We start from the raw sequence: 24,540 nt of genomic DNA, 5'->3' as shown, positions 1-24,540 counted from the left end.
CCGCCCGTTACGTTTTTCTACAGTGTAAATGTCCCCTCATCATATACGATTCCAGTTTGCTCCGTGGCCGGCCCACGTGGTTGTAGGCCCATATTTGTATACTGACATTTTTGCAATAAACAGTTTTCGAAGGAAGTATGGAATCAGCGTCATAACAATCGTCTAGGTTGGTTGGGTTTTTGAATAATGGCTGTTATTCCCAAACAATAGAAAACAGATAATGCAGACCCTTTGCCTGAATTTTGGATTGATTGAAATTTGTATCCGTCACACCTGCCCTTTTTCCAGAATTGTTAGAAAATGGTCGACCGTAGCTTAAGGTATCTGCCGAATGTAAGGTGTGGTATTTTGTCCCATAAAATACGACTAATTGAGAAACAAATACACGAAGAGGGAACTCGAATTTAGAGACAAACAAAATGAAACATTTTTTTGCATCATAAGAAGGGGAGGATATGTTACACAGAAAAATAATGCGAAAGGGATAGCCAAGATCTGTTGTATCACACGTTCCTGCAGCTAGTCTGATACATGATAAGTAGAAGCTTTTTCGTGTTTGCGCGCGCTGACATGCTCTGAATGCTGTATCCCCCCCCTTTCCTTTTTCCTCTGTAGGTTACATCGGAGTTCCGACTGAAGAATGGAGTGGACATGGACCGCACCGTGCTCCATGTAGGGAAAGACATAGACAAGCGATGTGAGATATTGCATGGAGTGCAGACCATCACTGGGAGCGTGAAAGATTGTATGGTATGAATGTGCGCATGGGCACTGATTTGTACGGTTTGAATGAGTATGTGTGGCGCACGACTGGGTCAATAAAAGAATGCTTTTTGTATGACTGAGGCGGTGATCGAACGGTTAATGGAATGAGAAAAATAAGCCCGAACATGGTATCCGCATGTGAAGGACGAAAAACAATATAGCACTTTCCTTACTTAGCAACGACTCTCTCTGGAGCTAGTGAATGGGAGAGTAGCCTACACCATAAACTTGAAGGGTTATTTCAGTACGACAAACCCGACCCCAACCGATATCCCAAATGTACACCCAAAATAATGCGCACCAGTAAGTCAATTTATGTGCTGACTAAATAAGAGAAGTTAGCTCGGCTCCGCCGCCCACCCCGCCCAAAATAACGACAAACCCTATGCAAATATTATAAATATATACAACACACCAGCAAAGTAACACGGTAAAACTTTTTATTAAATAACTATTTACATGGCAGCCTGCTGCAACATCGAACCAAATGCATGACGCTGTTCCTGTCGAGGTAGCATAGGTGGTGGCCTAGGGGTGGAGGACCGTTGTGCAAATAGCCCGGTGGCGACACCACGCGCAAAGGCCCGTCCCCGCGGTCAGCTGCAGCAGGGCGAGCCTTAGCGTTTCACTCCCCGGTCAGCTGCACCATGACTGCCATTGGCGTTCCACTCGGTTGGATGGCCGGGGACCCGCTCCGGTGGCCGGGGTGAATAGCGGCTGTTGCTGCGGAACGCTCAAAATGGCGGCCGACTCCCCGGATTTGGGCCTGGTCCACTAGAACGACTCTGGTCTACCCTGGAACTCGAATGGACTGTGGCAGAGCGTCCAAAATCCACAAAAAACACCACTGCCAACTCTTCAATAACTTCCATCACCCAGCACCGCATTTCCAAAGGAACAGCATAGCAAGCTTTCGTGGCCTTTAGAGTTTTCGGAAGCAGTTTCCCAAGACCATCACTGCAGCCATTGCAATCCAACAGAGGAACTTTTCCCAAGATCGGCATATTAACAGGGCTGCTGGTGTAATCGGGGCTCTTGCAGCCATTCAACATAATTGAAGCTTTCACAATGACAAACCGCCCACTGAACTTCGTGCCATGACATTTACTTATAACATTCTGCTGGGACTTCGCCGAACTGAAGTCTACAAATGCAAAGCATTTCATTCTGCTTGCCTGCTCGGACATGAGCCCCACTCTTGAAGACGTCCTCTCAGTTTTAAAGGTTCTACGAGAGTCGTTGGCCCTCGACTCCCGCGGGCTTCCGATGGGGGCAACCGCCACTGTTGCTCGACTATCCCCCATGGATATACCGCTGCCACGGGTGTCCGCCGCCTTATCCACATCTGGTGCCGTGAGGGAGGCTGATTCAGTGCATCGGCGGAGGGATACGCCTGCTGTCCCGCTCTCCGGAAGTGGCCACAACATTGTCACAGGATGGTAGTGCTCTCATGCTGACGCCAGTTTTTGTCCGAATTACTAAGAGACACTGTAGACTGCCAACTTGATCAGCTCCGGTGGGACCTCAGCGTGACCCGGTAGGGAAGATTTTGCCTCCCTCGCCTTTGAGTCATGGTTCATGCTGCCTGTTCTTTCTGTTGGCGCTAACAAACTTTTTGAACTGCCAAAAGGGATTCTGGTCCTGCCGCTACTTATTGGAGACATTGAACTATACTCTGGACCTGCCTGGCCTTGACCAAAATGGCGCCAGTATGGGAGCGACTTGCAACTCCTTATGACATTCTAGTTACTTAGCCTTGACGTTATGGGGGATGTATGCGGTCTTTGTGCACATGGCGTGCGGGGAAGGGTACTGACTGGGCATACGGACAACCCTATTGATGTCGATTTTTCATTATTGATTATTGTATTATTAAAGCTTCGAAGTAATGTTACCCATGATACTCGCCCATGGTGTGCGTATGGACGATTTTATTGTAACTGATCCTGTTATACTTTCAATTATAAAATCAACCTTCACTGATCCTGCAACCGTTTGTCACGTTTAGTTTTTTCAATTAAATGGCTCGCTTGTTACATACTCCTATACCCCTGGCTTTTGACCCTTTCCTATGCGCGGTCTGTACTACCGCCCTCGAGCGATCTATGTAATGAACAGACTACCATTGCCGAGACACAAGGGAATGCATCTCAGAGAGATAAGTCAAGTACGTGGTAGATAAAAACATTTTCGTGTTTATGCACGCTGATGTGCTTTGAACGCTGCCCCCCCCCTCATCATTTAGATTACCACCGCCCATTGCACAAAAGCGTACCGGGCGCTCCCCACGCAAAAAAAACGTTTTTTTTTTTTTGCCCCGTGGGGCCCTTTTAAAGCCTCCACATCAAACCTAGAGGGTGAGGGAGGATCTACTATGCCCCCTTATGGTCATTTCCCCCTTTGTTTTGGCCTCCTCTTGTCTCTCGATCCTACCGAGAGACAAGATGGCGGCCGCTCCGGACTGTTTAGAATGTTGACAGACACCGGAGAGCTAATCAGCTTCGCTTCGCGAAGTTCCGTTACGCGTCAAGTACGCGAACCGGAGCGCTGTTACAGATATATATATTTTTTTGAACGTTAATTTATCAAAATCCACTGGAGCACATATATTGAGACCTAGCAAAGGCACATCGGGCTACCAGTCCCTACAATTTTGCCAAGTTTTGTGCAAATCCATTCAGCCGTTCGGGCTAAAAGTGAGGCCAACCGCCCTATGGAAAAATGAATGGGAAAAACGCATTTTGGGACCCCCTTTTTTCTCGGCCCCCCCTTAACGAAACCCCCCCACATTTTCAGGGGCTGCTCAGAAACATGATGTTACGTTTTCCTGAAAATTTCAGCCAATTCCGTCCACAAACGCCAAAGTTATTAGACATAGAATTTTCAAAAATCCCATGGAGAAAAAATCCTAACTATATATACCTACTGGCGACCGCCAGTAGGTAATATATATATATATATATATATATATATATATATATATTACCTACTGGCAGTTATAGCTTAGACCTATTTTCAATAGAAAATCCACAACATTCTATTTGGAATTACTTTGGCGCCGGTTGATAAATCTTCGCAAAATTTTCCAAGCTAATTATCAGCTCTGGTCCCCTCCTATACTGAAAGGTTCAAAATGATTTATGTAGCGGGGCCGAGAAAAAAGGGTGGTCCCAAATGTGTTTTCCCCATGCATTTTTCCATAGGACCTCTTGACATAGCTACAGCCCGAACTGCTGAACGGATTTACACCAAATTTGGCAAAGAGGTAGTCCTCAGTTCAGACTCATGCCTTTTGCTTCAATGGTGTCAATCTGTTCAGTAGTTCCTGAGAAAATGACAGTTAAAAGCATTTATATATCTATGGCCGCGGTGGATCCGCGCACCCTGAGCGCACCATGAGCGCAACCTGAGCGCACCATGAGCACACCCTGAGCGCACCCTTCCGATCATGCGCTGAATGCTAATTGGCTGTCAAGTGGTTGTAAACATTAAAAACCAGGAACTGTTGGCAGCCATTTTGTGCCTCGGTAAAAGCGAGGCTGAAGAAGTCAGTGGAACAAGTGTGCAAAACGTATAAAGGGAGCAGGGTAGCAATATCCTGATCCTCTAGACCTGATTAGGGGACCCCCACGGCCCAAAATTGTAATTTTATTTTATTTTTTTAAACGGCAGGTATGCGCAGGGTGCGCGGATCCTGCCGGGAAAAAGAAATATATATATATAACGGGGCTTATTTTATAAGTAGCCCCCGGGGGGGCTAAATCCTGGGGGCAAATTTAAAAAATGTATGGGGGGGGCCCACAGGTGCCTCCCAGCCCCGGGGACCACCACCCCCATGGGCTATAAAATAAATGATTGGGGGGCACCAAGGCCCCCGTGCAAAATTAGTGGTGGGGGGCCTCAACCACCCCCCTCCCAAGCACCGGGGACCACCACCCAATGGGCTTTCTGTATTGTGGGAGGGGGGCTGTGTGGCCCCCCCACCCAGGGCCGGCTCCTGCAGTTTCCACGGTGCCCACCCCTGGGACACTGCTGTTTGCTATGAGAGGGTGGGAGTCTGGCGGCTCCCGCCCTCCCGTAGCAAACTTGCTTTGGATTTTGAAAGAGAGAGCAGGGAAAACTGCTCTATCTTTCAAAATCCAAACCATAATGCTTTTCCACATGGGGAGCTGCATGTTAGCAGCTCCCCATGTGGAAAAACAATGACGGGTCCCGAAGGACGCTGGGAGCCGGACCGTGGGGGCCCAAAGTTTTTTATAAGCCCCGGGGGATGGGGTCCCCGGGCATATTAGAAATTCGAGTTAGGGGCTATTTTTTTACAGTAAAAATAGGAGTCGCGCACCCAGCGGTCCTCTGGTGTGCGCGCGTTGGATGCACAACTCATAATCTGTAGGGTGCGCGACTCCAGCGCGTTTGGTGCACACTTGTAAGCGTTCGGTGCATGACTCTGACTCATTGGGTGCACGACTCCAAGCATAAAATCAAAATAATTTTTTTAGATATACAGCAAGCTTTTGTGTTTAGTTCTTAGGTGGCTCTAAAAGGAGCCCTTGTATTTATTGAGATATTTTAGTGCCCACAAGTAAGTACCCTTGCAGAGTCTAAAGTTCAAGTGGAAGACTCTGTTACCCTTATCTGTAAAATGTATACCTTGTGGAAAAGCAATGTGGTTTTGATTTTGTAAGCGAGAGCAGGAAACCTACTCTTGCTTACAAAATACAAACCAGAGTTTGCTATGACAGTGCGGGAGCCGCACGGCTCCCCCCCTGCAACAGCACACAGCAGTGTCCCGGGGTGGGCACCCCGGGACACTGCAGGAGCCGGCCCTGGGGGTGGAGGTCCCCAGAGCCATGGAGGGCTCCAGGAGGGGTGCCGCGTGGGCATCCTCCAACCTAGTGCACAGCCCCGGGGAGGTGGTGGTTCCCGGGGATTCGTAACGGACCCCCACATTTGCATAATAGTGCCCCGGGGAGGTGGCGGTGCCCGGGGCGTTTGGGGGCTGGAACCTCCCACCTCACAGGTGTATTTATTTTCATGGGAAAGCCCTGGGGGATGGCCGAGTCACAAGATGGCTGCCAACACTTCCTGGTTTGGAGTATTGGCAGCCAATTAAAATGAAGCTATATATATATAAATATATTGCACACAGACAAAGGATTTCAAAGCCCAAGTCTGCTGAAAATCTGCATTTATTTCCAAACATACTGGCAGCGCTCCCTTCCTGACGCGTTTCGGCTGTCTCATGCAGCCTTGTTCACAGGTGAGTCACATCAAAAAATGCACGTAATTAGAAAGCCTTAAATCCATATTGTCACGCCACCTTGCATGCTGATATGCAAGCATACAACTTCCACAATGCACTTCTGAAACCAAATACATTAGTCCAAGGTGCAAAAGGTCATACACATCATGCTTAAATAGCATTTTGAAACCAACACAGTCTCAGTTTAAAAAGATATGTGCAAGTGCAAAAAATTAGAAAATAAAACAGTCATGTGTTTTCCATGTAGGCTAATTCCGTTTATGTAATCTTTGCTCCATTAATTTACAGCCAGAAACTTGCTGTGTAAATTCACAATGTCACAGAAATGGCAAGAGGAGACGCTTCACCTCCTGTCTCCCTTTCTCACCTCTAATCTGGTATTTACCAGGAAACTTCCATAGTTAGATGAGGGGCCAGCGGGACATGCTCCCCAAATAGGTTCCACATACAAGTCATCAGTTTTACTGGGAGGGACAGGGGACCCCAGAAAAGCTGGTGACTTGTGTGTTATATATATATAAATATATATATATTGGCTGAGAACTGTCTGTCAACACTCGAAACCAGGAAGTGTTGGTGGCCATCCTGTGCCTCGCTAGAACCAAGTCACAAGAAAACAGTAAAACAAAGTTGAGAAATAAGGGAAGGGGGTAGGGTAGAGATTTTCTGACCCTCTAGCCTTGCTTAGGGGGTCGTATATGGATGTTAAGGCTCTATTTTTTATTTTATTTTTTTTAAAGAAAAATCGCGGCGTGCGCGTATGTAAATACCTACAATTATGAGCAGGATCTGCATGCTGATTGGCTGTCAATACTCCAAACCAGGAAGTATTGACAGCCATGTTGTTTGTTGGAAGAGCAGAGTTACAAGAAAACAGTAAAATAAAGTTGAGAAATAAGGAAAGGGGGCAGGGTAGAAACATTCTGAGCCTATAGTCTTGGTCAGGGGGTGGTATATGAATCTGTAGGCTCACTTTTTATTTAAGAAAAAAAAATGGCGGGGTACTCGTGCAGTACTTGTACGCGGTGGAAAAGGTGAAAAAAAAAGTAGAAGTCCGTTTTATTCATTAGGTCCCGGGGGGATAAATTACGGGGGCAATTTTTATTCATTAGGTTCCGAGGGGTAAATTACGGGGGCAATTTTTCTGAATAATGGGGGCTTGTAAGCTGCCCCGAGCACTGGGGAACGGCACTCCTCTGGTTTTATTTTGAAGTATGTGGGGGGGTTACTGTCCTACTCCCCGCAGTCTCGGGGAGCGGCACCCCTCGGGTCTTTTAAAAAAAAAATGTTTTGAGCTCTCTCTCTCTGTCCCCGCACACGTCGCGGGGAACGCCACCTTTCTTGGGCAGTGATATGTAAAATGACCTTCCAGCTCCGGGTATCTGCATTGTCTGGAGTTTTTTATTAATGTTGGGAGGGTGGGCTTGATAATACGTCCTTGTTAATTCCCATAGAAGCCAATGTCCTGGTGCTAACATGGGGTTCTATGGGAAATAAGAAGGCCGTATTATGAAGCTCATTATCGCCGTTTTATCAGTAGTTTCTTGCCAATAAAACTGCGATAATTTTAACACTGGTCCTTGATAATATGCATCTAAGTTTACTGGTCAAAAAAACAAGAGCAATGGTCCATATTGTGAACAAAAGGCGATACATTATCGTCGCATTTATTGGCAGGAAACTGCCGATAAAGCGGAGATAATGGGCTTGATAATATGTACTTGTAAATAACCATAGCAGCCTAGGTTAGGATCAGAACCTGGGCTGCTATGGGAAGTTACAAGGGCCTATTATCAAGCACATTATCGCTGCTTTATCCGCAGTTTCCTGTCGATAAAAGCGGCGATAACGTATCGCCTTTTGTATGTAAAGCTTTCCTTTTTTTTGGTGTAGCAGTTGTACTCTCTTCGCATGCTCAGCGTCGTTTCGAAGTTCCCGTTTTTTCCCTTAAGTTCAGCAAGCAAACCTTTCTTTATATCAGTTAGTAAATCTGTCGCTTTCTTTTCCCGGTTCGTGTGATTCATCTGGTGCTGTACTTTTGTACAGTATTAATAGTCATATTTTTTATATATTTATTTGAAAGGTAGTGCCGAGGCGCCAAACGTTGATTACGTACTCCGTCCACCGCCATTTTAGTAGTTTCTCACCGTTGTATTTATTATATCAGTTAGTTAGAACTCAGTAGTTTTCAATTCTAGTTCTTGAATATCTTACTATAGTATTTCAACATTATTTTTATTGTGGACCGTCATACCCCTCCCCCACAAAATAAAAGAAGTATGTAGTTTTTTATTATTAACTTTTATTAAACAATAAATATAAATGAAACTCAATTAACTTTTATTAAACAATAAATATAAACGAAACTCAATTCTAACTATATTAGAACAGGCAAAATAAGTTAAACAATGTTATAAAGAAATTGTGAAATGGATTCCAAAAGGTGTCCGATTGGTAATCTGCAAAAGAAAAAAGAAAATTAGAGTTTAGAAATATGTAGATGTGAGTAAATGAGCTGAAGCATTACAAGTTGTGGTAACTCTACAGTTTTACGTTTGCAGTGTGACTCGTATATTCCTGTTCTGTTATAGTGCGCCGTTCAAGTGGTGTCTATATGGAAGTGCCTATTGCGTTACTGACGCCCGTTATGGCGACCTATTTCTAATGCATTCCTATGAAGGATTTGTAGATCTAGGCCTCTGTGGTTACCGTTGTATAAAGCTTGCGGCCAAACACTGCAGCCACTGGGATGGACAACTTCAGGTGGGCTGATCTTCTTCACGTCGAAGTAGACAGCAGTGTCTAAGTTTAAGAGAGATAGAGAAATGATGTCACGGAGAGTGAGAGAGAGAAAACATTAAAACTGTGTCTCAGAGTCTGGAGTTGAGATTTTTTGTTGAACCAGAGGTAGATTTACTAGCTCCTTGCATCACTTTACCCATGATAAAAGTGACTCAAAACTGCCGTTATAAGGTTCATGATCTGTTTGTCCGACTGTTGTAACCTATCTGTTGTCACTGCTCGGAGGTAATTATACATTTTACAGAGAAGCTGCTGTACACTACGCACTCTGGGGCATAATATCAAGCCTTTGGCGACAAAAATTATTGCCACTTTATTGGCAGGAAAGTGTCGCTAAAGTGGCGATAATGGGTTTGATAATATGCTCTATGGAATTCCAATCGAAGCTCATGTCAGATGTCCTTCACATCTAACATGAGCTTCAATTGGAATTACATAGAGCCTATTATCAAACCTATTATGGCCACTTTAGCGGCAGTTTGCTGCCGATAAAGTGGTGATAATTTTGTCGTCAAGGGTTGATAATATGGCCCTCTCTCGTTTCACAAATAAAGCTAACACTACAGTTTTACGAGTGCAGTGTACCTGGTACATTTTACTTGTTATAGTGCCGCGTTTATGTGGTGTCTATATGGAAGTGCCTACTGCGTTACTGATGCCCGTTATGCCGAATTATTTCTAATGCATTCCTATGAAGGATTTGTAGATCTAGGCCTCTGTGCTTACTGTTGTGTAAACTTTGCGCCAAACTAATTAGGAAGTGGAGTTGACAACTTAAGTTGAGCAGATCTTCTACACGTCCAAGCAGACAGCAGTGTCTAAGTTTAAGAGAGAAAGAGAAATGATATCATAGAGAGTGAGAGAGAGAGAAAACAACATTAAAACTGTGTCGCAGAGTCTGGAGTTGAGATTTTTTGTTGAACCAGACGTAGATTTACTAGCTCCTTGCATCACTTTACCCATGTTAAAAGTGACTCAAAAGTGGCGTAATAAGATTGATGATCTGTTTGTCAGACTGGTGTAACCTATCTGTTGTCACTGCTCGGAGGTAATTATACATTTTACAGAGAAGCTGCTGTACACTACGCACTCTGGGCCATAGTATCAAGCTTGGACGACAAAAATTATGGCCACTTTATCTGCAGGAAAGTGTCGCTAAAGTGGCGATAATGGGTTTGATAATATGCTCTATGGAATTCCAATCGAAGCTCATGTCAGATGTCCTTCACACCTAACATGAGCTTCAATTGGAATTCCATAGAGTATATTATCAAACCCATTATCGCCATTTTCCTGCCGATAAAGTTGCGATAATTCTGTTGCCAAGGTTTGATAATATTGCCCTCTTTCCTTTCATAAATAAAAGTTACACTACAGTTTTACGAGTGCAGTGTACCTGGTACATTTTACTTGTTATAGTGCCGCGTTCAAGTGGTGTCTATATGGAAGTACCTACTGCGTTACTGACGCCCGTTATGGCGACTTATTTCTAATGCATTGCTATAAAGGCTTTGTAGATCTAGGGTGGTGTGCTTACCTTGTATAAAGAGTGCGGCCACCGGAGTTCACCATTCGACTTGAACTCTGCCTCTATACGTCAAAGTATATTCAATAAGTTACAGATAATTCCATTGCTGTTGCTTGATAGGCCGTGTTTGCTTCTGAAGGATGTTTGCTGAAGGAAAGAAAAGGACGTTTTGATTAGTCATCGTAAAGTGAGTTGCGTAACTACTATCAAAAGTGAATTTTAATGTGGGTTCTTAATATTCCGTAGTTAAGACTGTTGCAGCTCCAGCAAACAAATGAAGATCAATAAGTTAATAAAGGCCTGGGACGGCCTCGTGATGCAGAAAAAAAAATACTATCATGGACGCACAATTAATAATAATAGAGGCCTAAGCATGTGGCGTAGTACAGAAATACGACACAGAAATGTATGCACGCACAATTTTTAAGATTAGAGGTGTATAGGACCTCGTGACTTATAAAGAAAAATTTCAATAATGTAAGTACAATTTAAAACCATTGAGGGGTAGGAAAGCCATATGAAGGATAAAAAAATAGTATTATGCATATACAATTTACAGTGGAGGCTGATGTTGTGACGTCTTCGCTTACCTTTGTTTCTGTCGTCTTTTGTCGTGTCTTGAAAGGCTGCGGTTTTTCTGAGTTTGGGGTGTTTTCGACAGTCTGTCTGTCATCGCAGCAGAGGCAGGCAAAAGAGAGCGTGCTCACGTCAGTGCCCGCATTATGGAAACCGCGGGGGCTGACCAAACCAAGCCCAGGGTCGTCATTGGTAGAGTTTTCGCTGTCTATAGGAATGATGGCCCTGTGGGACATCAGATTGGCTAATGTATTGGTTTCCAGGCTAAATGATAGCAAGCATGCTTGGTGGTGGCATGTGGGTAGTGTGGGCTGGCGTGCAGCGCATGTGCAAGTATGAGTGTGTGCACCAACAATTAACAACAGAGAGGTATGGGGGCGTGTTATAATGTACACAGAGGCAGGCCCAGAATCGGATCTGCAATGAGTCAGCACTTCTAATCATTCTTCTTAGCGTGCCCTGAGCTCTGATTTGTCATTGAGAGGGTGATCGCACCATAGTTTGTACTGCTTTTCATACTCAGCGTGTACCCGCGCATACGGTACAAAAATGCTTTGACGTTACGCGTCGCATTAAAGCTTCAGTGTGACGTCATGTACGGCGTTCTGTACGCGAAAGGGGGCAATGTTTCTACTTGGTTTAAAACATGTATGTATTTAATGTAGATACTAAGGGCAGACATTTGGGATAACTATGATTATTTTTAAATACTTTTAATAATCCTATATTACTTTTAAAAAGAATTACACAAATCGCGGTAGAAGATCATGCGTACTCGTATTGAAAGAGCTGCGCAAGCGCATCATAAGCGTACGCAAAGCCATGTGACTTTAAAAGTAGAGATTTGATTGGTTTGTAACTTTTCCAATTGCGAGTGTATTCGACTTTGACTTTCTAAGAAGAAGCATTTGTTGTGAGAATCTTCGCAAATAGAAGGAAGATCACCATAATAAGAGCAATGGAGTCATCTTCCAGCAGTTCTTCAGAGGGAGATTTCATTCCTGAAGTAGCTCCAAAGAAGAGGAAAGAAGCTCTAATTTGGAAGTTTTTCACTTTTCCAGAAGGTCAAAAAAAGTTAATGCTGCAAAAGTGACCTGTAAAATTTGCCAAACAACTCTTTCAAGGGGTGATCCATGTACAAAATACTCCTTTGGCACAGCAAATATGGTGCGACACGTGAAGAACTTGCACCCCAAGAACTTTGCTCGAGCTGAAAGACGGAGGTTGCACGAGAACCCACCTGCTGCTACACCAAGCACATCATCTGCGGCAGTATTTTCAGCAAGCAGTCCATACCCACATATTGATTCTGACTTTGCTATTTTCTTGCATTTATTGCGATAAACTTTTGTGTTATGGGGAACAGTCTATCGACCTGATAAAACGCAGGATACAGGATCATTGCTGTCCTCGACAAAAAAAGATACAAACAAAAAAAAACAGTTCTTTTTAGAACTACCTTCACTGGTCAAAGAAATAACTATATTTCTATGTTAGTGTGTAAAAGTTTGTCAGAATGAATGTGTAGTTCATAAACGAATGAATGAATATATTACTAGTGTATGGAGAATGTGAAAGTGCAGTGCTATAAGGAAGTGCTACAGCATAAATCTATAAGATGTTTACCTATAGTATACTGTAGTTTGTGTGAAGCACTTGAATGTAAGATATGTACATAAATATGTTAGAAGTCTATGCTTCAATTTGCGCTGCTGGTGAAACTGCCTGGGTGAATTTGTATGTGTTAGGGGCGGATTTACAATCCCCTTGTGCCTCTTTTACACAGCCATTGCGTCACTTTTGTGACACAGTGGTGGTGCAAAAGATGTGCCATGGTGTGTGCTATTAACAATGTGACGCATCTGGAGGGTGCATTACATTGTAAAGCCCTGCGCCAGAAGAGGCTTTCCTGTGCAGAAGGGGGTGCAGCAACGCCTCCTAAAAGTGACTGAGTGAAATGTATAACATTTCATTCAGTCACTTTTGAGCTTATGCTGTGTCAAAACCTTGCACATGCTTGAAGCAGGTTTAAGGATTGATACAGCTTTGTGAGCATAGGGCCCCAGAGCATTGATGGAGGTGTGTTATACTTGCAACCGAAGGCAAGCAATAATTAATCCAAAAATTACTTTGCAATTTAGTTTTGTTATTATTTTATGATAAGAATATGAAATATAATCTAAAAAATTAAATACATATAAATATTTATATAAAAAATATAAGAAATTAGTGTAAAAAGAAAGACATAATAATTAATACATTTATAACTTATTAATTACAAACCCTTTGAAATTCACTGAAAAAACCATAGGTTTCACACACGTTATAGTTAGTAATTAGCATTTAAAAAACCTTGCAAATTAATTGAAAAAACCATAGGTTTCACAGACATTATAGTAAGGAATTAGCATTTAAAAAACCATGCAAATCCATTGAAAAAACTCTAGTTTTCACACGTTATAGTTAGCTGAACATTTCTCTCATGCGAAACCTTTGAAATTCCTCCGTTATAGTTAGCTCAGCTAACTATAACTTGCGCGCCCGCAATGCACTGCTGATGACGTCACATATAACATCACTCATGACATGGTCAGTGACATCACTCATGAGATCACTGATGACATCTCAAATGAACTTTGGTTTGGATTTTGAAAGAGAGAGCAGGGAAACCTGCTCTCTCTTTTAAAATCCAAACCATATTGCTTTTCCACATGGGGAGCTGCATGTTAGCAGCTCCCCATGTGGAAAAACAATGCCGGCTCCCAAAGGAGGCTGGGAGCCGGACCGTGGGGGCGTTGGGGCTCCCCCCATGGTCCCCAAAGTTTTTTATAAGCCCCGGGGGATGGGGTCCCCAGGCATATTCAAAATTAGTGTTAGGGGCTATTTTTGTACGGTAAAAATGGGAGTCGCGCACCCAGCGGCCCCTTGGTGTGCGCGCGTTGGATGTACAACTCATAATCTGTAGGGTGCGCGACTCCAGCGCATTTGGTGTGCGACTTCTAAGCATTCGGTGCACGACTCTGACGCATTGGGTGCGTGACTCCAAGCAAAAAATCACAATTCTTTTTTAGATATACAGCAAGCTTTTCTGTTTAGTTCTTAGGTGGCTCTAAAAGGAACCCTTGTGTTTATTGAGATACTTTGGTGCCTACAAGTAAGGACCTATGCAGAGTCTAAAGTTCAAGAGGAAGACTCTGTTACCCTCATCTGTAAAATGTATACCATCTCTCCTATAGATGTCATCCATATTGAAACGCAGTTTGTTGTGGTAAATGGACCCCATTCCATAATCTCGGCGAAAAGCAGAAACAGATTCATTGACATGTTTCATAGCTTTCTCAATCTTTGGACAACATTGATTGAACCAGTTTCATTTCTGCCTTTGGCATATGTTAGAATAGGCAAAGGCAGTTTGGGGGAAAAGTGACATCAATTCTCTGAAGGTGTCCTTCATAAGCATTTCCAGACCTTCCCCAGTGTAAGTGCCTAGGTCATTGCCACCACAGTGCACAATTATGAGGTAAGGGTGTTGGAGATGCAAAAAGGATTTAACCAATGGCATCAATTGGAGCCACTTTAACCCTCTCTGCCCAATCCATTTAATGTCTAAATTTGGTAAACCTAGCTCTTTGTCCATGTTTCTGTTTTCTGCATACCTTGTTCCAGAAAATATTGTTGTGTCCCACAATCCACACTCTAAGCATCTTGAAGGGAGGCCTAGATGCACTCAGATGGTCTCTGTATGTGAAATATCAGTTTGAGAAGTAAGATTTTTCTAAAATGGTGGATAAGATGCAGTTTGGAAAAAAGAAAAGAAATGATTGGTTGTTTGAGCTCATTTTAGTCTCAAAAGTAGGGTGCATGTTACTGTTTTTTTGAAAGCATGTTTCTTGTTGGTTTACAAAAAGTATTTAAAAGGTACATTACATATGATAAGCTGATATTTTGAATAGTCAAGCATACTTGCTGGTTGGAGTTGCAACATTGTGTGTTGAACTTCTGACCTATGAGTTCAGTTAAGTGTTCCATGAACTGTTTCTATGGTAACAGGCAGTGAGCAGATTGGGGGTAGGGTTCAAATTTGTGTAACTTTGAAAGGGTTGAAGCAATGTGATTTGATGTTTACATGTATATGTGTTGAAAATGAGAGGGAAACTTTGCTATTCTTTGGTTGTGCTGACAGCTGCACAGTACAGAGATTCTGTATAAGAAAATCTGATGTGTGACTGACATACTTCGTAATCTACAAAAGATTTTGAAAAGTGAGTTTTTAATTTGTGAGGGGTTGTATGTAGTGTGTTTGTTTTTAATAAAATTAATTTGTTTCTCCTGCTAAAGTGCAGGGAGTCTTTTTTTGTCTAGAATCTTATTGTGAGTGTGTATGCATTTAGACACCATTCTGAGATGAGCATTTGTGTATTTCATGTGTTTGCAGACAGATAACTGTTTAAAAATCTGTGTTGTTTTAATATTTTGGTACAATTAGACAGGAGTTATTCTTTATGTATTTGCAAAATAAGTCAAGTTTCTACACTAAAATGCAGTACTCCTTCCAGACTATGAAATGTGTTTTGGTAAAGTGCAAGGGATAGTATTTGTCTAGAGTCACACCGTGAGTCTGTGTGCATTTAGGAATCATTCTGAGAGAAGGATTTTGGTACTAATGTGTAGTAGAAAATATTGTGGAATTTGTGCAGTCACCTTACATCCAGTGGACTAGTAAATGTATTTTGGTAAAATATAAGAGATCGTGTAGCTTGTCTAGAGTCACACAGTGAGTCTGTGTGCATTTAGGAATCATTCTGAGAGAAGCATTTTGGTACTAATGTGTAGTAGAAAATATTTTGTAATGTGTGCAGTCACCTTATTTCCTGTAGATTGCTAAATGTGTTTTGGTAAAATGTAAGGGATAGTGTTGCTTGTCTAGGATCAAACTGTGAGTCTGTGTGCATTTAGGAATCACTCTGAGAGAAGCATTTCGGTACTTGTTAAATCCTGTCTTCAATGAAAAGCGGAGAGAAGACTGGTAAAGAATAAAGGTTCTTTAATGTAGATCCTTCACAGCATACACGAAGCACGTCAGCTAGGAACAGGAGTCAGGCAGTAACTGACAACAGATAGAACATGAAGCATAGAACCCAAAAGGCATTCTAAACAATAGAGACAAGTGGAGAATATAGATAGCCTAAAACTCCAAACCATAGATACCACACATCTCCCTTCCCCAAAACAAAAAACAAAATTACAGATAAAAATCCTTGAGATAAGCAGGAGTACAGGTGTTGCGAGTACTCCGCCTAAGAACAGGTGGAAGATCAATTTGAGCAGAAATGACATTTGGAGCATAGGTAGAACAATCAGAAATGACATTTGAAGCAGAGGCAGAACAATCAGGTAAAACGTTAAAGGCACAAACATCATCAGTGACGTCAGGAGGCGAACATTGGTCCGACAGCAAGGAAGAAGGACTAGGACGTTCCAAATCATCAGCTCCAGAAATAAAGGAAGAATCTTCTTGAGAAGAAGACGTGGAGAGTTGCAAATCCGGAGATAAACAGACTGAGAAGTTGCTGTCCTTCAGGCCTTTGCAGTCTTTGAAAACATGGGGATTGACAACCACAACATTTCTTTTGCTCCACCATTTCCCATTTGAAAGTAACACAGCATTCTTAGAGACTCCGATAACTTTTGAAGCAGGATAGAATTTAGATGTCTGACTACTGTTTTTCAAAGGTCTTTTGGCTTTAACGAAGTCACCCACTTTGAAGGGAACAATTTTGGTTTTAAACTTGTCATCATAAGCAACTTTCATTTTGTTTTGCATAGAAACAACTCTGTCACGAACATGATCAACATTGGGTAATATTCCATCAACTTTTGTCTTGTCAAGGACCCAGAGAGGACTAAGTTTGGAATAACCAAAACGTTTCTTTAACAAGACAAAAGGGGTAATACCAGTTGTGGAATGGGGCGTATTATGATAACTCCACAACTTTTCTTTGACAGCTTTAGAAACATCCACATTTTGGATGCAGGCTAACTGGATAGTGTCTTTTAACATCTTGTTAACCCTTTCGACCATGCCAACAGTCAAGTGTTTGATGTCAAGATTAGATAGAAACTTTTGAGTGACATGGGACTTAAACTGGACACCATTATCAGAAACTAGATATTTGGGAATCCCTTCTCTATGAAAAAGATCATCCAAAAAATCAATAACACCGAGAGTGGAGGGATCAGACATGAACCTGCCCTCAACCTACTTAGAAAAATAATCCACAAGGACTAAAGCAAATCTTAAATGAGGCTTTAAGTTATACATGGGACCGATAAAGTCAATGCCCAGTTTCTCCCAGGGGCCCTGAGGATAGGGAACAGGAAGAAGCGGGGTATTCCGCAGCTTGAGGGATTTGTCAGCTTCAAAACAACAAGAACACCTACCAACAAAATTTTCTACATCAACATCTAAATTTGGCCACCAGTAGTAAAGTCTTAACCTTTTCTTGGTACCGGTGATCCTCAAATGACCAAGGTGAGCCAAACTCAACAATTTCACTTTGAGTTTATTAGGAGGAATTAACAAGGAGCCCCTCATCAAAAAATCATCCTCTACAGTAAGTTCATCTTTGACTTTAGAAAACAACCGTAATCCAGGATCAAGATTCCTATCATCGGGCCAGCCCTTGATTATATGACCTTTGACTATGTCTTGGACCTTGTCCAATTTAACACAATTTAACCACTCATCCTTACTGATGATACTCTCAGAAAACAACAAACCATCAACCATACCCACAACGCACTCAGAGTCCTCACAAAGAGAAGAAGAACCTTCAGAATCTTTAAGGGGACATCTAGAAAGGAAGTCAGCACGAGTATTTTTTCCTCCAGGGATATGTGTAATAGAGAAGTTAAATTCATACATCCTTGAGAGTAACCTGACTAAGCGAGGATTGAGACTATTGTGATCTTTGTTTGACAAAAGGAAAACTAAGGGCTTATGATCAGTCACCAAAATAAATCTTCGACCCCAAAGGTAAGTTTCGAAATGCTTGGTGGCCCAAAGACAAGCCAGAGCTTCCCTCTCAATAGTGCTGTATCTGCGTTCTGCAGGAGAAAGGGACCTGGAAGCAAAACCAACAGTCTGTTCTACACCTTCAATTAACTGAGACAAAACAGCCCCTAATCCGACGCCACTTGCATCCACCGTGACAACTGATTGGATGTCATCTCTAAAAGAATGAAGAGAGGGGGCTTGTACAATGAGTTTCTTTAAATGCACAAAAGTTTTGTTGAGAGAATCATCCCAAACAAACTTTTCACCTTTCCTGAGTAATTTTCTTAAAGGTTCAGTTTGCAAAGCAAAACAATCCACAAATCTTGAGTAATACTCACAAACACCAAGGAAAGACCTAAGTTGATCTTTGTTCTCTGGACTGGGACTATCCACAATGGCTTTAATAAGATCCTGTTTGGGAGAGATGCCACTGCTGGAAATGTGATGACCAAGGTAATCGATGTTGTCAACCATGAATTTACACTTCTCCTTTTTTACAGTGAAACCATTGGTTTCAAGAATGTTCAACACTTCAGAAAGTTTCTTTAGATGATCATCATCACACTTGGAATAAATCAGAATGTCATCTTGGTAAGCTAACACATTGCTACAATTACTAAACATTTTGTACATGAGCTTCTGGAAGACAGAGGCAGCAGACGCAAGCCCAAAAGGCATGCGTAGGAATCTATAGGGACCAAAAGGTGTATTAAAAGATGTCAAATCACGGGAGTCTTCACAGAGTTCAACCTGGTGATAGGCAGATCTTAAGTCCAGACACGAAAAAACTTTAGAATCACCAAGTTGGGCTAACATGTCTTGAATCTTGGGAAGGGGAAAACAATCAATTAAAATATTTTTATTTAAAGATCTTAAATCAATGCATAATCTTATGTCTTTGCTACCCTTTTTCTTTGCGATAACTATGGGGGCAATCCATTCTGACGAATTTATAGGCTCAATAACTTTGTCAAGGCATAGCTGCTCTAAGTGTAGCTTGAGTTGAGACCTAACAGATAGAGGGACATTCCTTACTTTATGGACAACAGGAATGGCATCCTTTTTGAGAACAATGCGATGCTCAAAATCATGAACAAGACCCAGCTTGTCCTTGAAGAGAGCACTATGTTTGGCAAGAAGTTGGTGTAAGGCAATATTAGTCAATTCACCCTGGTGAAGTGACCAGTTCGTTTACAATTAAGACAAGTTTTACTAAGAGCTGGACAATTTTTGGAATTGGCTAGATGTGAAGAGGAACCACACCTAAAACACGCAAAAATTTTCCTAGGTTCTTTGGAATCTTTGTTTTTAAATTGGAAAGACTTTGGTTTAATGCTTAAAGCATTGACAGTTTCAGCCAATGTTTCACTTTTATTTTTGTTCAAAACTCTTTGAGAAGAGACAGATCTCTCAATTCCTCTAGCAAGTTCAAGAGTTTCTTTGAGAGATGGATCCCTGCAACATAGCAATCTCTCTTGGACTTTTTTATTATAACAATTAACAATTATTTGATCTTTGAGGTAAGAATCAATGTTGCCATCAAATTCGCACGTTGCGATCAAAACTCTAAGTTCAGTTAAGAAAGTGTCAATTGACTCAAATTCAAACTGATGTCTGGTATAAAATTTGTGACGTTCCACAACTACACTGGTTTCATCAATAAAATAGTTAGCTAACCTGGAAACAGCTTCTTGAAAAACATCCCAATCAGTTTCATGAGGTTGGGGAGAAACAGGTAAATGATCAAAAATGCGTTGGCCTTCAGCTCCAAGACTGTTATATAATAAGGCTAACTTCCTGTCTGGATCAAATTTCTGACCATCTAAGGCAATAATATAACTACCAAAACCCTTGAACCATTGTTTCCATTTAGTTTTAGGTACACCTGGATCAGGAAGAAAATAAGGAGGAGTGACAATATTTTGTGACATTTTAGTACAGTGTGAACAATGAATACAATGAAAAATCAAATGTAAGGAAAACACAAAAATTAATTGTCTCTCTCAATTAACTTCCAGAAGAATATTAAAGTACTTTGTAAGATGTGCACATCATCGAGTAGAATTCAAAGAGATGTGCCGTGTAGGATGTAGAGCCAAAGCGATTAAATAAAACAGAATCCAAACCTGAAGACGATTAAATTGCTTGAAGTCTAGAACAGCGCAGTGAAAAACAAGGTAAAAATAAAAAACGTTGTGAAATTGATGAAGAAAACGTTGTCAAGTGTAATTAGTCTTCATGCGATGAGAAATGATGATCTTGAGAAAACGAGTGCATGAAACTGACTGCGCATGCCAATTAGGTTGGATAAACTTGGGTGAACTGTACTAAGATGGAGGCACGTAGGTGACACAAATGTGAAAGGCGTCACTCCGTCATAGGTTGGGCGGAGAATTGTGACGACAGAAGCTGACTGGGAGGAGGAGACGAAGATGGCAGGGAGAGAAGACTCAGAGGAGTACGTTCGATGGAACGTTCAAGCCGTAAATCGCTCGAGCGGTAGGAACGTGGAGTCTTTATGGCGCTCGAGTGGAAACTCGCTCAAGAAATTGAAGTGCGCAATGAAGATTTAGTGGCGCTGGACAGGTAAGAACTGTCAGAAAATTAAAATTTTCATACGACCTTATGTAGAGAATGAGCGCTTCTTCAAGGAAAAGTTCAAGCGCACTCGGGTAGTTGAGAAGGTCTCCCAGTGCTTCGGCGAATGCTGGTGGTGTGAAGGAAAAATCCCACCCTCGTCGCCAAATGTTAAATCCTGTCTTCAATGAAAAGCGGAGAGAAGACTGGTAAAGAATAAAGGTTCTTTAATGAAGATCCTTCACAGCATACACGAAGCACGTCAGCTAGGAACAGGAGTCAGGCAGTAACTGACAACAGATAGAACATGAAGCATAGAACCCAAAAGGCATTCTAAACAATAGAGACAAGTGGAGAATATAGATAGCCTAAAACTCCAAACCATAGATACCACAGTACTTCATGTGTTTACAGACATATAATTGATCAAAAACCTATTGTGTTCTCACATTTTGGTAGAATTCGAAAAAAATTATTGGTTATGTATTTGCAAAATGAGTTAGACTTTAACAGTAAAATGCAGTAATGAAATATGTGGAATGGTTGCTTGATGTGTTTGCAGACACATAAGTACATGCACTCATGCAGTGAGCTAGGCTTTAGGGCATGCATGCTTCAAATTCCTATGCACTATGCATGTAGTAGTCTAAGCACCTTCAAACTAGTGTTTGAGGCCTACAATTCCCCAGTTAGTATCTATACAATCCAGCAAACACCCTGTGAGTGCTCTTGCAATCCCATAGTGACTCTTTCAGTAGCATGTAGTAATCCTTTCGCTAAAGTAAAATTATGAATTCACCCAGTGTCTCTCCTTTTAGTACTATAATCATTCAGTCAGTATGCATGTAATCATGCAATGAGCCAGGCTTTAGGGCACGGAGTGCTTCAAACTCCTATTTACTGTGCATGTAGTAGTCTAACCACCTTCACACTTCATGCCTACATTTCCCAGTTAGTATCCATACACTCCAGCAAACACCTGTGAGTGCTCTTGCAATCCCATAGTGACTCTTTCAGTAGAATGTAGTAATCCTTTCAGTGAAGTGCAAGGGATACTGTTATTTGTCTAGAATCACACTGTGAGTCAGTGTGCATTTGGGAAAATTGAGAGAGAATCATTTGGTTGGTTGATGTGCTTGTAGACAAATAAGTGTATGTACTCATGCAGTGAGCCAGACTTTAGGGCACACAGTCCTTGAAACTCCTATGCACTATGCATGTAGTAGTCTAACTACCTTCAAACTTGTCTTTCAGGCCTCCAAATCCCCAGTTAGTATCCATAAACTCCAGCAAACACCCTGTGAGTACTCTTGCAATCCCATAGTGACACTTTCAGTAGCGTGTAGTAATCCTTTTAGTGAAGAGCAGGGGATACTGTTTTTTGTCTAGAATCACACTGTGAGTCAGTGCGCATTTGGGAAAATTGAGAGAGAATCATTTGGTTGGTTGATGCAGTTGACACCAGTGGTCGAGCTTATGAGGTTAGAAATGGTTGACCAATTAACAAAGAAAAAATGGTTCCCATAAATGCAGAAGAAGTGATAGCTGATGAAGTTCTTGTCAGACGTCCTAAAGCCCCTGTGTTTTCTTGGGATTGCAGTAGTATTTGTAGTGTACGACAAGAATCTATTGATAATTTATGCAATTTCTTACGAACATATACTAATAAAAGTGTTAAACAAAAGATTTAGATGTTACAAAGCCTAGACCCTTGTAGAGTAAGAAAAAATACTGGTTTGCAAGGTCACTCTCTGGCTTGTCTTTCTAGGAAAGTTTGTCAAAGTGGTTTTCACCATTTCAGGATGTTGGCAGTACATCATACTCAAATGCGGAAGTTAGTTAGAAGATTATATTATGCAAAAAGTCCAGCACTAAAGTTAAATGAGTTGAACAGTGCTCTTTTGCGTGGGTCAGTTTCAGATGTAAAGAAGATTTGTGATGACATTGAGTTTTGTTACTTTGGTCCTGAACAAGAGTGAAGAAACTCAGACATTAATAGAAGAAAATGTTGGAGAGAATGTTGAACATAGTTGTACAAAACATTTTGAAGGTGAAATTACAAAGCTAAAGGTGATTTCACGTGAAAGGCCAAATTTTTCTTGTATTTGTTGTCGGCAAACTCACTATAAAAATTAGAATAGGAGTGTTGATCTGTATTTAAAAAGTGAAAAAGAAAATAATGATAAGTGGAAGGAATTTGCAACTTATTTGTTGGTAGAGAATTGTTTTGATTTGGGTTCTGATTAGCGTATTTGTAAATATTGTTTTTACAAATTAGATGAGAATAAAATGCCTGCTACAGCTGTGCATAATAATTTAGAGTTAGTTGCTATTCCTCCAGAATTTATAGATTTAAACACCTAAGAGTCTATTCTCATTCAATGTGTGCACCCGTTTCAGGCTATTGTTTGTATGGAGCCTAACACAGGTAAATTGCCTCCTTCAGATTTACAAAGAGGATTAAAAGGCAGCGTTGTGTATTTACTGTTAGATTTAAAGAAATATTGAAACTATTGGTGTAGAGAGTGTAGAAAGTGAACCACTAGTTATTCTTGTTAATGGTGTGCCGACTGAGAATAGGAAAATCTGGCAGGAGTTAGTTGATGTTAGGAAAGTACAGAAGGCAACTTTGTATTTGATAAAAAACAATACATACTATAAAAATGTTTATATGGGAGAAGAAGAAATACTTTTAACAGAAGATACTGAAACGTCAAGTGGACAAATTGAAAAAGTGAACATGTTAAGATGTGAAGAAATCTATGAACATTAGAGTGTGCATCGACTTCATTCAAAAGAAGTGATGGGGAACACTATTGAGTTGTTCCAAATAAAAAAAGCAAAAGGAAGTCCCATGAGTGTATGAGAAGAGAGCTTGGAAGCTCGTTGTTTTCCGCAGTTGTTCCCAACTGGAAAAGGAGGACAATATGATGAACGTCCTGTGCAGATTCCTGCATCTGTATATTGGACAACAAGATTATATGCAGAAGAGCCAAGATTTCAACAATATATCCCTTATATATTTCATCTTTTGTTTGAAAGTGACTTGTCTGGACTTTCATATGCAGTCAATCACTTTTTAAATACTGGAATAATCTGCAAAATGTATCTGCAAAAGATTTTATGGATAAAGTGCACCAGAGAGATGATCATTTAGAATCTCAGCTCATTAATCTGATGGCATGTCAGCGTGGGACTAATGAATATTGGTACCGTTGTCATGGAGAACTAAAATGTATGCTACAGAACTTAGGAACTCCTTCATGGTTCCTTACCCTAAGCTGTGCTGAGAAGGCTTGGGATGATTTACTTGAATTTCTTCGAGAGGCAAATTCTAATATAAAAATATTGAATACAAGACACCTGGGGAATTGTGCTCTTTGGCATTTCAATCATAGATTTGAAGCTATGATGTCTTTTATCTGCAATAAAAAAAATCCTCCTCTTGGAGAAGGTGTGGATTTCTTTTGGAGAAAGGAGTATCAAGCAACAGGTGCTCCTCATATACATATGCTGTTATGGATCAAGGACGCCCCCAAATTTGGAACAGATGTGGATGATACTGTTTTTACTTTTATTGAACAATATGCCACATGCGCTGTACCCAAAAGCACAGAAGAAAACAACTTAAGACAACAAGTCTTACGATTCCAAAGCCACTGATGTGGAAAATACTGTTGACAAAAGTACAAGTCTAAGGATAAGTTCTACACCAAATCTCGATTTGCATTTCCAAGTCCTGTAATATCCAAAGCAAGAGGGAACAGTTTTATGTCATATTTGCAACATACCATCACAAGAAAGTCTCCAAAAAATACCTACTACTTAAGAAGAAACGAAGAGTCAAAATACATAAATGACTACAATCCAGTTATTCTGTCCATGTGGAATGCTAACATGGATATTCAGTACGTTGCGGACAATTTCATTGCTGTTGCTTGATATGTAACCTCCTATATTACAAAATCAGAC

Source organism: Lissotriton helveticus, chromosome 7 (genome assembly GCF_964261635.1).
Source record: "Lissotriton helveticus chromosome 7, aLisHel1.1, whole genome shotgun sequence".
NCBI classification, from domain to species: Eukaryota; Metazoa; Chordata; class Amphibia; order Caudata; family Salamandridae; genus Lissotriton; species Lissotriton helveticus.
Note: the sequence above shows the minus strand (reverse complement) of the source record.